This window comes from Camponotus vicinus, unplaced genomic scaffold (genome assembly GCF_025532165.1).
Source record: "Camponotus vicinus isolate PSW18456_S1 unplaced genomic scaffold, iyCamVici1.0 SCAF_2, whole genome shotgun sequence".
NCBI lineage: Eukaryota > Metazoa > Arthropoda > Insecta > Hymenoptera > Formicidae > Camponotus > Camponotus vicinus.
In genome coordinates this window covers 8,452,872-8,470,435 of record NW_028141956.1, presented here as the reverse complement: position 1 = coordinate 8,470,435, position 17,564 = coordinate 8,452,872, and positions in this window count along the sequence as shown.

Sequence of the window (17,564 nt, the reverse complement as noted above, 5' to 3'; positions counted from 1 at the left end):
AGTCGACATTCGAATGATTCAACGGTGACGGCTCTCTCGGGACGCTCTCGCGAGACCGACCGCTTGTATTTTTTCGGAATAAACATCCAAGACAAATCGCTAGCTTGAAAAATCCACGAACGACGTGGCGAAGGTCACGAGAGCAAATTATATGCATCGTAGTCAATAAAATAATAGAAATTCAAATCATTTTAGCATCGTGTGAAGTCAACTGGCAATACAATCAGCACTCACTCGAAATATATTCCATAAATAAAATTATGATTTTAAGCTTAATCTTATCATAATCATTAGACGTTACGCCGTCAGAGCCAACTTGATAAATCAAAAGATATCGTATCATTAGTCTCGATACATTTTCGTTGCATCTTGAGCCACCGTCATCGTTCGGCCAGAAAGCCGGCGCGAATGTAAAAAAAAAGAGAAAAAAATGTACGAAATCACCCATCCGTTGCAACTAAGAATTCGTAACTCCATAATGCGCCCTGCAGGGAGGAGAGGGCCGCGCATTCCTACCGACATTCCACTTCGACTCCCGCTTGTGCCGCGCGGCGGTCGGTCGGTTGCATCCGCATCGTCGAGATGCACCCGCGTCGTCCGCGACGATTACTCGCGCAATATCGCGAGTACGCGTTACTCGCGTATAATCCCGACAGCGTGACACGCGCACATGCGGCAAACGCAGCCGTCGTACGCGGCAACGTCATGACGATATAATGCAAGAGAAGCACATTACAACGTATATGCGATAAAATACAAGGCTGCTGTGTAAACACTCCGAGATTCCATCATTCTAATTTACGTGCGAAACGTGTACGTAAACGCTTTATCTTTTATTTAATTTAATATGAGCTAAAAATAGTAAAGTGTAATAGTAATGCAGTTAACTGGAGAGTATTTTTTTATTTTTATTTAATTATCTTCATTATTTAATTATATTATTTTATTTTATTTAATTATCTAAATTTATAAATAGGAGGCAATTTTACTTGCAGTTTTGCAGTTATGATTATTGCGTTGTACATCCCAAAATATAATATCGAGAAATAGACAATTATAATATAAATTGAATGATCACAATAATTTTATTCAAATTATATTTGCACTCGAGAGCTTATATAATTGTACGAGAAAGATGCTATTAGATTTTTTGTTATGATTTCTCAGTTCTAGAGATATTTTAATTATTCAATTTTAAAGATATTTTAATAATAACGCGTTTGATAAAAATTTTGAATAAGTTACTCGTTGGATAATATACACATAATCGTATGATTAATAATTTGTTACGTACTTAACGTTACACACAAATCCCATATCGCTTAATAAACATATATTGCACTGGTGCAAAATGCACCGGACGCGAGACACACCGGAAACGGGCATTTCGTAATTGCCCTAATGAATCTCCAATGACAAAAGGGTCGCTCGAAATTTCGTCGTAATCCACATGGCAGATAGCGATCGTACGGAACGACACATACGTTGTGGGAGAATCGGTCCGAAAGCCATGACGACGACGACGACCGCGTGCTCGACGATAGTGATCGGTCTTTTGTTTCCATTCATCCCTCTTGGCACCTCGATGAGCGCACCCTCGGCCAAGGTATATCGGACCCGCTCGTCTTCCAACAATCCCGTGCGCCTCGCCGACCAGCCGGCCGACGAGGTATGCTAATCTGGAAACGATTCTCATTTGCTTAATCGCCGACCGAGACACCGCGCACTTTCGAGTCCCCTTCGGTGGACTTGTCTCGCGTCTGTCTGAAGGGCACGAGGGTGGTAAGGCATCGTTGAGAATGTTTATATTTTATATCGATCTCGGATGCGCGATAAAATTTAAGTGAAATAAACTTATGTCATAGTTGAACGGAAGAATGTAAATAAAAGTAGAAAAGTGTGAATATGCACCGTGAAATGAAGAATAAAAAATGAGATAATTCTATTATAGAAATAAATTTCGCATTCTTTTTTTCCGTCAATTTTCCATTACATTTCTATAAGAATGAAAAAATTAGTTTTAAATTTCAAAGAATTATTAGTGATCGTTATATTATTATAAAAATTATTAATACATATTATGATTTATATTTGTATTAAAAATTGCTCTTCTACTTTTTATTACAATTTATATTAATAATAAAAATTATGTGTAAAAATCACAGAAATTATTTTAAAAATAAACTTATTGTTAAGAGTGATAAGTCGTACTGAAAAATCGATAATCTACGACATGTTCGGAATAAATTAGGCTTTGAAAATGCGTATCTAATGATAAATTTAAGAAACGCTTGCCTGCTGTTGGGACGTATGTTGTCACCAGTTGCCTAATTGCCGCGTAACGGAAGTGCAATATAAATTTATTTTCGCCGAATACATACGTGACGACATTTGGACGGCGAGCGTTCCTTCAAGTGAATTTACAATCATGAAAGTGTCGTAAAAATCGTCAGTAACCGCTTTAATCAGCAAACCAAAATTCCGATCGCAGTCTTTCGCATCTCCCATCTTTTATACGTCTTCGTGACAGGTTTTACAAATTTGTCGTCCGGGAAATTGCATTGCACTCGCACTCGAGCTACCTTGAAGAAAATCGCGCGACGGTCCTTGCGAATGTCGTTTTGCGACGTCTCGCACGATTGTCGGGACGGTCGGCACATTCTATCGAGCAGTAGCGAAATTCGTGATATTTCGAGGATGCCGACCTCGAGGATGCAGGATCTGCGGGACTTCTCCTTCCGAGAAGGTAGCTCGAGATTCTTGTTTGCAGGACCCGTTTCACCCGGATCGCACCGATGTGTCCGGCGTGTCTAGTGTTTCTCTCGTGAACACAGACACGACAGATTAGATCTTAGTCTACTACTATATAAGTCTCTCATATTACACGCAGTGTCGGTTTTATTTGAAAGCCGGGCAACACAGAAAAGCTTGCGTGCCGCTGCGGTCGGCTCCCGTTTTACCTACTGTGCCCCCGTTCTCTCCCTTGTACGCCTCCACGATTTACTCCTTTCGTTTCTTTTAGAGACCTCACGTTAACGATTTGATTCTCCCTTTTCTCTCTTTCTCTCTTTTTCTCTCGGGCCCGTTATCAGCATTATGATTATTGCGCGATTATCATTATGACCACGTGCAGCTGTGACGTGTACTCGAAATGAAGCCGTACCACCGCGAGGATCCGGTGCCGGCGGCCTTATCTGCTAATCTTAATTTTCCGGGTTCCCCGCCGAGGCTCTCGGGTAGATATAATGTTACCGGCGCGTCCTCTCGAGTGTGACTCGATTGCAAACGTCCCTACTAGACAGCGAACAACGTCGTTGAGACGTCGTCGGGGGATTTAATCTTATCCGGATACTTAGGGATAGACGATGAGATTGTAGAGTCGAAAACGAGCATACGCATGCAGCGCGATCGTTAAACATTTTATTCGTATTCTGTACTAATATAGCCAAAGAGAGAAATATAATCGGAAAAATTAATCATTTGAATATTATTATTAATCCTAGAATCATAATAAATTTATTAATCAAATTTTTTAAAACCATAAATTTTATAATAAGCAAAGAAAACTCTTAAAATATATCGAAATAATAAATTCGTTTCTCACCAGGATATAAAAGACGAATCTGCGATAGAAACATGATTTATCAAAAAAATGAATAAATTAAATAATGAAATTATACGAGTAACGAGAGAGAAGCGCACTTAAAAGAAGTTGGTCGCTTATCACAAAAAGGAAATAAAACACATGTGGACAAGAAGTTGAAATGCCATAATGTACGAACGAAGGGGGTGAGTTTCGCTCGTTTCCTGTCCGCGCAAGTAGAAACAATAATAATGACAATGGTATCTCTGCGCAGGGTGGCCCTCGAGATAGTTTATTAGCGCTCGCGAGACAATGGAGGTCGGGACCCGAAAAGAAGAAGAGGAGGATGAAGAAGAAAAACGAGGAAGGAGAGAAAAGAGATGAGGTAAGATTCAGCAGCGGCAGCACGAGCCGTGGTCGAGCGGCGGTGGAGGAGGAAGAGATCGAACAAGAAGAAGACGAGGAAGAGCTGGACGCAGGGAAGGTTCGACCCGTATTTAAGTATGCGTGTGCCCGCCGCCTTCAAATTTATGCACGGCGACAAATATTTCAAAATCATTCCCTCCGTTTCCTCCTCTCCTTGCTCCCACAAACCACGTCCTGGCGGGACAGAAAAGAGGACGACAGCCTCTCGCGGGAGAGCCACGATAATAACGCGCGCAGAAAGAGTCCCGAGAGAAGGATAGAGAGAGAGAGAAAGAAACAGAGTGTGCGAGGACACGGCGAGGGAACAAAGCAAAGTCGGGAGCCGAAATATATTCGAAAATTTAAATCGTCTATTAGAAACAACGGGTCCCGAATGCGACGATGCGTACGCGTCGATAGGTAGGAGTTGGGAAGAAGCGGGCCCGAAGGCGAAGGCGGAGACAGAGGAGACGATGGATACGGAGAAGGAGGCAGAGCCTTTTTTCGAGGCCTCTCGGTAGATCCCGACGAGAGATAACGCGGCGCGAGGGAGGAGAGAGGAAGTATATGCGAATTATAAACCGAATGATAGTAGCCAGTGGCTCTTTCTCTCTCTCTCTCTTTCTCTCTTCCTTTCTCTTAATGTGGGTCCCCTATGTGCGGCTACATGTTCTACACACGTGCACGCGCGTGCAGTGATCAGACAGATCGGAAGGGTCCTTCGAGAGCCCAGCTGGAGATCTCCGCGCGCGCTGCTCTGGTATTTAGGATAGGATCTCGCTGAGGACGTGCCGAGTGGCGACAGGATTTACAGCGAGGACGCGGTAGATACACAAAGAAACATCATCGGCGAAATCTAGAAGACAGTTTTGTCGCATATTCGAGATCATTTGGAACAGTAAATGATTATGCAACGTACATATCTAATGCACACTTTTAAATATTTTATTATTATTATATTTATTAATATTAATATTGTCGTTATTTTTTGTATATGAATATTATGTCGAACTTTAAATTTGATTTCAATCCAAAATATTTTCTAGAAACTATATAAAAATAATTATATAAAAAACTAAAATATAATAATAATAATATAATAATTTAAGCAATTATAAAATCTTTTTTCTTTTTCTCGTATGTGAAAATTATAAATTATTAAATGTGATTACTCTGCGTCAATTAAATATGATATTTAAATTTCACTCGATATAAATGACGTTGCGAGTGAAATCGGCATAAAGTCACGCGATATATTTCGAAAAGAAATGTCTAAATCATTCTTGAATTTAGATTTAATTTGTATCATGAGCGGACATTAACAATGATTGTGGCAATTATATTTGTCGATTTTACCCGCAAGAAGATCACTGATCGAATGGCAGGACATAAACTATCGCTGATCGTACGCACTTAACTTTTTACTCTATCAACCGCAACGCAATGTTGCGGCGTAAATATAATGACACCAACAAAATAAAATTACTAAAATACTAAAAAAAAGTATTAACGATTAACATAAAGTATTGCTCGCATGCCGACACTATGAATACATAAAAAAATTTCCATCGTTCCATCGTTCTCATCGAGAAAAATTTCTGCAAAATCTCTTCGATTCTGTTTCGTAAAATTTTGAGGATTTTATTTAAAAACTTCAATATAAAAAATGAAAGGAGCCTTTTAAATTAATATTTTAGAGAAAAATTGGCTGTTAAAAAAACAATAATTAATATATAAAAAAATCTGTCGTCGGAATATTCAAATTGAAAATCGCGTAGTGAGCAAGAAAAGTCTTTAAGAAAGTTACAAAATCCTTTAGCATCTCATTAGAATCTTGTAGAGAGTTAAAAAATGGATGCAAATTATATTAGTAAATTATATTGATTGCGAGAAATAATATTCATACACATTTACATTACCATTATTGATTCTAGCAATGGTCGCACTTGAACGCACTTGAACATCATTTACATGCGACAACGGAAATCATCGACGATCGCGAATGTAGCGGCGCTCGTCCGGTCCGATTGTTCCGCACGTATCGATCTGGGTTTCGGGACTTAATTTCCAGCCGTGGCCGGAGATATTAACGGACCGTGTGTGTGAGACGTCGTATGTATGCAAATCCCGCCGCTTTGCCCTGTTCTGTTTGAAGAGGGGACGGATGTGGGTGAGGAGGAGAAGGAGGACGAAGAGGGAAAGAGAGGAGACTCCGCTTCCGTCTGAAGCATCGCTGGAGCTTCGGCAACCGCGGATATCGAACGTACGCACGCATGCACGCGTGTAGCCGCGTACACGAAAGAGCACACGCATACGTGATGAAACACGGACATATATAGATCATGTATATTGTGATGACACAATGTATGCTCGCGTTCGATTCTTGCGCTCTCTAAATATTCCGTACCCCCGATCCCTCGCGCATCGCGAAACGTCACGTCAACGTCGTAATGTACGCGTATTTTCTTATGCACGCACTTTTGAATGCATGAGTATGAAGAACCGTTACTATGGATATATTGCACTGTTCTTTCAACGGTACTACGTTGTCCCAAACAAATCACAATAGTTTCGTATATATTCGTGAGAAGATTCCTAGTAAACATCATTTGACAACATTACTTTGCCTCTACAAGATATAATATTATTTATTTAGAATAAAATATTGCTTAATGTCTAAAAGAATAATTACAAATTTTTATTTTTATATTTGGAAAAAGCTTGTTGATCAGGTATTATTTACATATTTTACAATCATTTTTTTTCTCTCTCTTTATGTACAGAGTATATTCAAAGTTATAATGTATAAATTTGCCTGCAGGGCAAAATAAAATATAAATATAAAATCACCTCAGTAGTGTCTCTTGCAAAAATTCCCAAAATTACAATTTATATGTTTATGCTTAAAAAATAATAAATAGGCGTATATGTGCAAACGTTCATATTATATACGTTTTGTATATATCCTATCTACTAAAACCACATGCATATGTAACTTTGTACAATCTCGCTACGGCAGCATTTTACGTCAAAGAAAAGAAATTCCGCACAGTTAAGGGTTGAAAAAATTCTTTAGAACTAGACTTATATCGTAGCTACTTTTCCGCAAGCAAAATCCTGCAACCATACTGCGTACATTCAGTTGCGTGTATATGTTTCTCGTTAGTTCCATTTTAAAAATCGTTCGACATAATATAAGGAATATAAAGAGGATTTCGAGAAGAGAAAGAAAAGGGAATATAAATGACACGATGTAAGTTCCGCAATTGTGATAAAACAGATTCAACAAAATAAAGCTTAAAATGATTAGAGCGATCGATTAAATGAATATTTATGTCGCGATGAAGCTATAATTAAAAAAAATTATTCACGAATCGCGATATCACAGATCTAATCAATAAGCAGAGCGACAGATTGAGCGTGCTTTTGAAATCGAATCTCGGCCATGTCACTGTCGTCTCTTGGCGGACATTGGATAAGTAAAGAGATGACAGGTAGCGGGTGTAACCGTGTAAGGGGTTGGTCAGCATCGAAGAGGGATGATCCTCGATGTATATATAGCGGTGGGATGTGATTTGCGGCTCGGGACATCCAAGTCCCGGATTTGAATTTATCTTATCCCGCCTCGCTTCCCTCACCTACTCCCTTGATTCATCCGTCCTCTGCTACTCTCCCTTCTGAATCAAGCCGTGGCTGTTCAGCCGGACACTCGAATGTACTCTCAGATCTCGTTTGAGAGCCGCACACTCTCGGGCGAACTTACACGGTGAGATTCATAAAAGAGGCCACGACGAGGATTACCGTCTGTATGCAGATTATGACATTCCCCGTGAAAATCGCGGATCTTCTTTCAGAATTTTTCACGAGCGACATTATCGCGGCATCTCAACTGAGATGAACGCAAGGGGAGAGCAAATCGAAGAAGCAGCAACAAAATTGAACGCTCTCAAAAATTATCCCAATGCTAGTTGGCAGCATTTATTTACTGTATCATTTATAATATTTTTATATCACACTATTTTTTTCTTAGTCGAAATTTAAAAAAATTAATTGTAAAATTATCATAAGATTTTTATTTGGTAAGATTTTTAATTACGAACAATTCGTAGAAATTATTCTACACATGGTCGGTTGGTAACGAAGCGAGTTAACGAAATCGCGTGATTGCAATTGCACAATAGCGTCGAACTGTGCGAAATCATGCACGATCGCAATACGTTTCGCGCAACGCGTATTCGCCATTATATCCGAAACAAGCGGCTAACGACCCGCTGTTGGACGTCGATTGGCCGAATTAGGCACGATACGTGCACCCGCGTAGTCGAGCATAACCCGCGGGGATGATAATTAGCTCCGTATGAATGAGGTTTAATTGGCCCGGAGAATCAACCCCTTTTGGGAAGTCTCGCCGGAAGCTTCTCGAGTTGCCGCGCCCTTTGACTCTACGGAACAAAGTGATCAAGGCAGGGTACGTATTGCTCATATATTATAGTTACATTATATATTGCAGCATTAATTTAGCAATATAAATATTTAACGCGAGAATAAAATACAACCTATACAAAATCTATGTAATATTAAAAAAACATATTTCTATCATACTAACAAATATTAATAAAATTGCAAATTTTTTTTTAGTCTGATAACAAATTGTAAATAAATTTACGTTTCGTTACAAAAAAACAAATTTTAAGGTTCAAAAGAGTAATATAATTATTATAATACAAGAAAAATAATTAGGCATGTTATTTTAAATGCATTAATTATTTATTCCGCGTATATAAATATATACATTATTAATTATACATATATATATATATATATATATATATATATATATACATATATTTAATTTTGTAAGCATTTTTAAATTGTTACGAAAAAAATTTTTAATATACCACTACTAATGATTAAAATTCATTGAAAACCGACCCTGAAGCAGATCAAATATAAAGGCTCACTTCTCTAGTTCTGGCAGTCTCACTTGGATATTATTAGCATTGTTAACCAACTAACTCAAGCGATACCCTCTGATGTGTGAGACTCGACCCTGAATTCCAGATCATGATATTCCTCAACCCTTTCTGGCCCGCGGGCCATTCTCACTCCGCGCCCAACCCTAATTGGTGTACTAACGTAATGGTGATCCGACCAAGTGATCAGAGAACCCTCTACTCTGCCGTGCCTTTCAACCCTTTTGCGATTGATGGGAATCTCTTAAAATTGCTTCGATTACGCTTTTTATAGTTGATTATGATCTCGACAATGTTGATGCTCAAGGCGCACGATGATAATATCAATATATATGTTACTACTATTCTATTATTACATATTATTGTTATTAATTATATATTATTGTTAACTATTTTATTTTTTTATATAATTCTTTTTATATGGAAAACTCAAAAAATATTCATTTAAATTACATTATTTCGGAATTCTGTTTCATTATTAACATCATTGTCTCTCTTTACTCGTCATTAAAATTTTTTTTCGTAAAATGATATTTTGTCAGTTATACAAGCATAGAAATTAAATTTTGGCGCATGTTATCGCTTTAAATCGCGGCTTATTTAGATATATGTATCTTCCCGTCGCGATGTCAACCGGGAAGCAGGATAAATCCTGATGTTTCCGGAGAACACAAATACCGTCGTGGACAAAGACCGCGACGGTGGTGGGTTGACGGGAACGGAACAGCAGAAACGGGCGAGAGGAGGGGAAAATCGTGGAGACGAAAGTCGTTGGAAAGGACGAAAGCACGAGGCTGGCATGACGAGTCTCGGGTTGACGTTTCATTCCCGGCCAACTCCCGCACTATGCATACTAACTAGCCTTCGCTGTGTTAGCTATATTCTGTATCTACCCTGTAACCCTCCGCCCCTCTTTCTCTCTTTCGCTTCCATGTTTCGCTCGTTTTTTACCCATCGTATCCCTTCTGCCATTGCCCGGCACGGCTGGTTCTTTCGAGAACAAAAAAAAAAGAAAAGATAGATTCGAAGATATGATGTCCAAATCGAACAACCCCCGATTAGCTGAACCAAGGGGATGCTGGTCACTGGTTAGTTCCCGCTTTCGCCAACAGATGTAGTGGACTGTTACTTGGCGATCTGCTCTTATCACTTTGATTAGACTTTACTTTTTGATCGTTGTAAAGATTTTATACAAAATTCTAGTAATCAATTATTGATTATGTTTTACACGCGAAGCAAATCAGACATCTGATAAAAATATTAACTATCTATTGCTATCCTAAGTTTTTTTATTAAACATAAAACATAAATAATATTTATTTTATATCTATTTTATTTTAATATATATATTAAAATAAAAAAATAATATATATATAAAGTACTCTAAAATATAATTTTAGTATAATGGTAATATTCTCTGGAATCTATTGAATCCTAGTATAAGCAAAATTTTAATTTTAGCAAATTTTACGCGAGATATTAGATTAATCATATTAACATATGCATTTATAAAAATACGAATATATACACAGATTAAAGGCAGCTAAATTTTAAGAAGTATCTTTCTCTTTCCGACGAGAGAATATATTAGTTTTCAAAGTAATTGCGAAAGCTGAGCTCAACGCTCTTCTCGAAGCGGTTTCCTAACGACGAAGATATATCGCGGGTATTTCTTCGTGTCAGCTGTGCGGAGATCTTGCGCTGACATGTTCTCGCGGAAATACGTAAGCCAATGTAAGTCTGATTAGACTTACAAATCGCGAACGTATCGCGTACAAGGACAACGTAGATCTTGTGAGCAATTATTCGCGCTTTACTTGAAAGAGACGGACAAAAACTAGAAGACAGAAGGCGCAGAGATTGGAGAGAATTTTCCTCGCTCGATTTCATGTAAGAGTACACATAGTAAGAATCACGAATCATAGAAAAAGCACGTGAATTCTACCATAACGGAGGCAGTCACGAAATCGCGAATGATGAGTCGACCGCCTAAAGTCCTATTTTTAAACGGTTTCTTTCCCATTACCCACCTGGCAACTATCTACAACGACGGATCTAACTATTATTTTGGTCTAGTCTTGTTTTTAACCCTCTTCTTCCTCTTTCTCTGTCAGGCCATCGCCTTCCAACCAAAACCGCTCTCATCCTAAAACTCCCCCTTCTCGGGGGTGGCTTTTATTTGCTTTTATTCCGACGTAATTGTTGGGGCCAGTCACCACTATCGCCATTGCCTAGCGATGCCTAACCACCCAATTCGCGAATGTTTCTCTACCACGCGACTCTTTTATATCTAGTCTTACTCTAGCTACCACAACCGTGCGAGCCTCGTCCTGCGACTGGAAGGATATCCTCTACACGCCTGCTTTCATGCAAATGAGAAAACGAGCGCGAATCGTTTTGCAAGATTGACACGTGCCGTTTATTCGTGATGTGCAAAATTCCTTTTTCGTTTCGTGCCGAAATGAATAAGTTGGAATTACTATTGTTATGTTTTCAAAATTAATCGTTCTTAATAAATATTTTTTAAATAAATAAAAAGTAAATCGATAATAATTAATACTCTAAGCGACATATTCTGATCCACGTATGGCGTGTCAGGTTTTCATCACGGCACCCTATTGTCCTGTATGACAGATTACACTCAATGTGCAACTGTCTTATACGTAATCCGAATTAGTGGCGTGAACCCCTGTTCGCCCAGTGTGGCGTGAACAAAATGCGCGAATGCAAATTTCGAGCTGCGCGATTTCCCTCAACAAAGTGTCGAGAACGAGAGAAAGAGAAAGAGAGAGAGGCAAAGTGAGAGGGAGAAGAGTAACAGCAAGAACGGAAGGAGGGCACGGACTTCGGGAACCAGCGGGACACAGCCGAGTTTAATTATCGAGTTAAACGTAGCGAACGCTGATTTTGATGAGAGTTCCGGATTCGAATGCCCTCTCCGGTACGTGACTGTCACCCTGGCGAGCCAGTTAACTAACTAACAGTCCGGGACAGTTAGCAAGTACCGGGCACAGAAGCCGATCCGTGGGGGAGATACGGCACGTATAAACCCCCTCTCCTCCTCCTCCCTGTCTCCGTCCTCCCCTTTCGCCGGGCCCGCCTCCGCACTCCGCGCAATGACATTGTTCGCACTCGGATTCATATTCAAATTGGCTGAGACCCAGGCGCGATTGTGATTATTGCGATTATTACTGCCGTCGATGCGCCAACGATGTTACGGAAAGGGGTGAAGGGGCTCGAGTTACACGTCCGCGATATTCGTCACGCTGTTAATCCTTTCGCCCCAACTCTCTGCACGATGTTTCGTACTACAATTGCATATTCTTCGCATTAAAATATTCCAAATACTATTTATCATTATTTAATTAGAATTAAAAAGTGTCAAAGAATGTAATCGGCATTTCCGTGAAAAAACTTTTCTCCAAAGTAAATAAATTTCGTGATTCTGTAGAAACGTCAAAAATATTTGCTCATTATTTTGCTCATTACTCTTATAATATAGATTAATCTTCCATACTTAGATATCACAAAAGAATACTTTTTTTTAGGTGCTTTATCTTCATTTAGTCATTTATCGAAGAAACCGTGTATACATTATGAGGGGATAAAGGCAGAAAGAAATGAGAAGTTTGTAAGTTATTAAGCTCTGGCGAAAAAAATGTTGAACATTTTAACGCGCGTTCGTAAACTACAGAAGGGAATTGGCCGAGAGAGAAAGACGAGAGAATCGAGTATAACCGCAAACGTAATCAGCGGTGAAAAATGCGGCACCTAATGAGAACCTACGCGAGAAAAAGAGAGAGAGAGGGGCAAAGAACGAGGGATCGTTGAGAATAATAATAACAATAAACACAGGGTGTCGCGAACGCGGACGAAGGATTAATGTAGCGCGAATCGTCCCAATTAAAAATCCAATTAAAGAAACTGCTGGTTGCTGCGTTAAAATTCGAACGAGGCGGGTGAGGCAGTCAACGAATCAAAATCACTTCCGCTCGATAAAGTACGCGTTCATTTGTTAATGGTTTTCCCACTGTTAAGATTCTGCCGTTGCTTCTCCTCGTTCCTTCTCTTGTTCCTCTTCTTCTCCTCCTCTCTTTTCCTTGCCGTTAATTCTTCACGTTCGGGCGTTAGTTTTATGGCTCGTCATTTTTTTAAGTGCAAATGAGTTCTCCGCCACCGTCTTCCCGCCGCGAAGAGAGGAAAAGAGAGAGATCCTTCCTTTATTTCTTTAATTTAAAAAACGAGACGATTACATGGGGGATAGCTTTCCGGATTAAAAACTCCACAACGCTACGGAACGTTTTCTTTTAGCCGTCAACCCTCGTTTTCTTACCCTAACTTTTGACGACACAACTTTTCTCGCATAAAGCAACACGAAGAGAGGGAAAGAGAAGAAAGAGAGAGAGAGAGAGAAATTATATCTTTGAATTAATTGCGGAACCAATTGCGATTCTTAAATCAACGTCTTAGATCAACGTTTCACTTTTAAAGTATTACTCTACGCACTTGATATGTATCTTTAATTAATACTTTAATCAATCAAAACTTATTTTAAAATACGTTTAGATAATATTTCTTTGGATAGTACATAAAAAAATTCCAAATTTTATGTACAAGTTATTTGTAATGGAAAATAGTTATTATTCTTCCTCGGTGCGTTTAATAGATTTTATCTTGCGACGATTATCCACAATTTTGTGAAGCGAGATATGCAAATTAAATAATACTTATCTAAACGTATTCTGCATATTAGTCACGACTTATCAATCAAAATCTACGAGTGTTTAAAACGACAATTATATTAAAGTCCAATGAACTTATACACGCTTCGGTGATGACGACTAGCTGCGGTGCCCCGAACAATAGTAGATTAAATTAGGTAGTAATTACCAAAATAACGAGTGTACCATAACGGATGTTTGTTTCGAGCCGTGGTACTATCATTAAACACTATAATTGTCTGTATCCTGCGCACGTTTCCGTTATCCTTCCACTTTTAAGATATCGTTTCGAGTCAACAATGTGAAAGAATCTTTCTTGTCGATCTTCTCGCGGGTTACTGGCTGATTCGCATTTTTTATTTGTCAATAAATATCGCAACAACACTTAAGAAATCTATATTAACATATTAAAAATTAATTATTGTGAGAGCGACAATCTCGCGATAGGATAATTATAAATAAATATTATTTTCTTTAAGTAACTTCCAAAATATTTAAAAATATAAGAATTTATGAAACGTTTCATTTAAAGTGAATTCTTCCGAGAGTATATAACTAATATTACTCAGTTATTATTATCCTATCATAATTAATGCACTTCTGAATATAAACTAATTATAGTATTTCTCGTGTAAATATAAAATCAATCACATAAAACACAAGTTAAACTCTAATCGCATAGACATTACACAAGAAACTACTGTATAAAATATTGCAAGTGCACTGTAGCTATGTAATTATTTAAAAATAATTAAAAAGTTTAAATATTAAAACACGTTTTACATATTTTTTGTAATAACAATATAATGAAAAATAATTTTATCTATAATGTTTTGAATTAAAATGGGACCAAAATATAGTCATTGTAATTACAAATGACTTCGACAAGAAATATGCACGTATGCAAATTCACAGTTCACTCTCGTACTTTTATCAGTCTCCTCGTCATGTCCAAGCCGGCCGATACTTGAAATAGCTAGGCGCACAGGGGGCACAGAGTTCTCGTTATTAGACATTCCTTCGTTACACCGACACATCCGGCAGACGTCGTTCCTCCCGCGCACCACCGGATGAGTACGCGGACGGGTGTGTGCGCCTAATCGGGTGTGAACGCGCCTTTGTGGGGTGGCGGGCACGGACGGCTCCGAGATATTGCAGGTTGTTTAATTTCGCGTGCCCGCGGTGCTTTCTCGGCCGCCCCCTTTGTTTCGAACGGTTCAATTTAAATCGGACCGCTCTCTCTCTCTCGGTCGATCGGCTCTGACCGGGTTAGAGGAGGGTTGAGGCGCCGATCTGTTATTAATTAGAGCGGCGTCGAGCGGAAAAGAGCCGGCTCCCAGAAAAGAGCCCGAGCTATCGGTTCTCGATTTCGGGAATCTCCCTCCCGGACACGATCCCGCAAAACTCGTTCGCCGAAATTCGCGCGAAATTAATTGCCGACCCAGCTTGGGATCCCGTTTGACTGCCGAATCGTTTCGATACGTTTCTCGGCGGAAAGGGAGGGAAAGGAGGAGATTTCGTCCTTGCGTCGCGATCCTTTGTTGCGCGATTCTCCGATCGAAACAATTTATCTACTATTCACGAGGCTTAGCCCATGATAGTTACTGGGATGCCGTGTTAGGATTCTATTGTTACGACAGACATTTGCAATCATTGTTTAGCTATTTTCTCTACTTTATAAATATATATACATATATATAATTTAAGAAAGAAATAAAAATATTAAATAAATTATGATTATTGTAAATATATATATATATATATAAAATCTCTTGTATATTTTTTAAGATTAATTCATTATTATACAATACAAATATGTATAATTATAAACTAATCCTAATAATTTTAAGCATATTTGTGTACTTATGAAATCATATTCAAACTTGAAGTACAAGTATGTATAAAAATAACTTTATAGTGATGTGTGTATAACAAAGACTACACTATGTTATTCTGTAATTATAAAATATTTAAAATTTTACATAAAACATACACACGTTAATTTATCCGTAAAAAAAATATTTAATAAAATAGAATTGTTAAGATGTCGAGATTATAATTAATTAAATCAGCGGCGAATACTAAGGGTACGCTGTAGGAAAAAGATCTGATCTGATGTCACAAGATTTCTTTGGAATAGCGTCCTTCCGCGAAGCGTAATTAATTCGAGGACAACAAACTTTCTGGATTGCGAGATCTCTCGGTATGCTGGTCGGCGCTTTCTTTAGCTACTTTGAATAAACGAGACGAAGAGGGCAGAAAAAAGGCAAATTTTTATAAATATGCGAAAAATAAAGATATTATCATTAAAACAAAGGAGCAGAATCGCTCGATCTATAATTATTTTTCATATTTGCCTAATTTATATTCACCAATGTATATTTACTCCTGTACAAGACATTTAAAGCATGTTAACTTGCGGCAATTGCGAGTTAACTTTGAAGAAATATGCGACTTTCTCTCTTGGGGTATAATTTGAAAATAAAAAAAAAATTAATTTTTCGGCGAATTGAGATGTACGATTTAATACAACACAGCGAAAATATACTCCGACTCCCAATAAGTTAACTTTATCGCATACATTGAGCATGTACAAGGTTGCGTCTGCAGGAGTGATTTATCCTTAATGATAATACCGCACCTGGTTTCGAGCGATCAACGAGGAATGCGCATATAAGCCCATAAAGTCATGAGGCGGGCGAGTTAAAAACGCGCGGCGCAGAAAAACCCGTCGGAACGACGATGAAGAGGAAAAAGGGCTTATCGCTAATGAAGCGAAACGCCTTCTTCGCCATCGAGCACGGCCACTGTCTTGTAAGAAGTCTCGGTACAGCGGCCGTCATGTAACGAGTTTTGTAACGGCGAATCGAATCGAACCTGCTCGCATCAAAGGGCACCGTAAAAATCGAAGACCTTCGTATTGACGGTAGCACGGTGCCCCCGCTGGTCGCGTTAATTGAACACATTTACGGCGAAATTGCGAGATTGATTTCGTTGCACCTCTCTCTCTCTCTCTTTCTCTCTCTTCCGCGGTTTGGATCTTGAATTATTATAACTGTATGATGCTCGAAAAAATCGTGCACGAATTCGATACTTGAATTCAAAAGTCTTTCCGACCCGAGTATTTTTATGAATATGATCGATAATTGATATAAACCAATTATACGCTCTCTTTAAATCCGATCGAGTTAAGATACTAATGCGATATCTAAATCTAAAATGTTCGTGTAATTTATCTCTTTTATTTTTTACGATAAATATCAGAGCCCCGGTTACAGAGATGCAAAGAATAATATGTATAAGTTTAAGAAGAGAGGCGCGTCTTTTGTCCGTGGAACGAGACGTCTCGACTTGCGGCGATGCCATTAAGGTGGATTAAGGCCGGCGTGGCTAATAAATAAAATATAATAAGAATAATAGTGGCAATTTCGCCGGCGGCCACCGGAGGAAGTCAGGTATTATAGTGCAGCGTAATGCAATCCGAGTATTTGAATACCTAATAGTTTTCAATGCATACATTAAGCCTTAAATGCCTATTACCCTGACGGCGTTGTCCTATAGCGTTCCAGGATGCTAATTTTAGCCGGGCCGAATTCGAGCCCACGTACAATACAATACACACAATACGTCTGTATATCCTCGTATGCGTTTCTCATGTGTACGCGACATCAACGCGTGTCTTGGCAAATGAGAAAAGGCTCGTATATAATCGTGACGACGGAAGTTTTTAATACGCTGCTTCTTCTATACACCTTGCAGGGCTCAGCTCTTCGGAATTCCTTCGCGTTTTACGATATTAATGCAATCTCATTACTCGAAGAAAGTCACCGATTCCTGGCAAAGAAACGTGAGCCTTTTGTCGTTTCTTTCTCTCTTTCTCCC